Source organism: Kryptolebias marmoratus, linkage group LG6 (assembly GCF_001649575.2).
Source record: "Kryptolebias marmoratus isolate JLee-2015 linkage group LG6, ASM164957v2, whole genome shotgun sequence".
NCBI lineage: Eukaryota > Metazoa > Chordata > Actinopteri > Cyprinodontiformes > Rivulidae > Kryptolebias > Kryptolebias marmoratus.
In genome coordinates, this window is record NC_051435.1 from 31,177,312 (window position 1) to 31,179,169 (window position 1,858).

General features: G+C 40.0%; 1 pseudogene; it reads left to right on the top strand.

Moving 5' to 3' along the window:
• The window catches only part of LOC108248379, a 4,095-nt pseudogene extending 2,666 nt beyond the window's left edge, over positions 1 to 1,429 (top strand).
• Positions 1,430 to 1,858: the final 429 nt, after the last annotated feature.

The following is a 1,858-nucleotide window of genomic DNA, read 5'->3' on the forward strand; positions in this document are numbered from 1 at the left end:
AGAGCCAGAGCCATGTGTTGAGGTGAGCCCGACTATTTGTAGCCGGAACCTCTCAACCTCACAGACCAGCTCAGGCTCCTTCCCCACCAGAGAGGTGACATTCCACGTCCCTAGAGCCAGCTTCTGTAGCCGAGGATCAGACCGCCAAGGTCCCCGCCTTCGGCCACTACCCATCCCACATTGCACCCGTTGCATTGTGTGTGTGTGTGTGTGTGTGTGTGTGTGTGTGTGTGTGTATATATATATATATATATATATATATATATATATATATATATATATATATATTGATGATATATACAGTATATATATATACTGTATATATCATCAATATCTTGCCCTATTTGTTCCATATGGGCAGTTGCACTTTCACTTTAACGTCAGGTCCTCTACCAGAGGCCTGGGAGCTTGAGGGTTCTCTGCAGTATCTTAGCTGTTCCTAAGATTGCGCTCTTCTGGACAGAGATCTCTGAGGTTGTTGCTGGGATCTGTTGGAGCCACTCTTCCAGTTTGGGTGTCACATACCTGAGTGCTTCGATGATCACTGGTACCACTAAGGTCTTGACTCTCCACAACTTTTCTATTTCCTCCATCAGCCCCTGGTATTTCTTGAGTTTTTCATGTTCCTTCTCTTAATGTTGCAGTTGCTTGGAACTGCTACATCTATCACCACTGCTTTCTTCTGTACCTTATCTATCACCACAGTGTCCAGTTGGTTAGCCATCACCTGTTAGTCAGTCTGGATCTGGAAGTCCCACAGTATCTTACCCCTGCCTTGCCCATGCCTTACATGATGCTCTAAGAATAGTGATTATCTTTGTGTTTTTATGATGTAAAGCACTTTGAACTGCCTTGTTGCTGAAATGAATGAAATGAAACAAACTTGACTTGACATAAACTTGACTTGTATTTCTTTTTAAGTGAATAAATGTGATTTCCGATTAAACATGTGGGTTTCAGTTGACTCAAGCTAAACCTGTTCATATGGTAAATGATATACTGCAACACTGTAAATGAACACTCAGTCACTGTCTGCTCTGATGACCCTACTAACACAGGTCACATGGTCTCTGCCTTTGGATGTGTGTGTGTAGGTGTGTATGTGCGTGTCCACCTGTATCCTTGACCACATTGTAAGTAAGCCGTTGAGGGTGGGAGGAGAGGGGACTTGATGCTAAAAGGCCATTTGGCTTCACACATTCAATTCCCTCTTCATTAGCACTCACATTAGTTTAGATTAGCAGAAAGTGGACATTTACAGGCAACACTGACGCCTGTAATTAAAATTAATTTTAAAAGAAAGACACAAAGAGAAGTAATTACTCCCAAGTGTTAACTTCTCTTATCGTTTTATTGCTCTATTCTTTCAGAACCAAATAAAAATACTAAAGACAGAGTGGACTTAGCAGGGAGAGGAATTAACTGCTAGCAGTGGCTCATTAATGACTTCACCTGATTATTGGGAATGGGAAGTTGCCTGTAAAGGTTGAGTAGTTTACAATGAAATCTTTTAATTAGAGTGGATTTGCTCTGATTGAAATGAAATATAAATAGCTCCTTAAATAGCTTATCACAACCTCTGTTACTTTCTGAGTTACCTTCTTTGACTCCAATTTTTTTTTCTCCTAAAGAACAGAGAATGCAATTTTCCCAGACAAACTATTCTAAAAATGTACCAATTTGGGCTCAGAAGTGTTATACGGACAATGCAGTTCAATAACATGCAGCTCCACATGTTTTTTTTTCTTTTTTTATGTTGTATGGAATGACAGAAAAAAAGAAGAACAGACTAAATGAAATAATATATTTGTAGGAAGTGAACTTGTCTGACATTTCACCAGGGGTAACTAGACAGAGT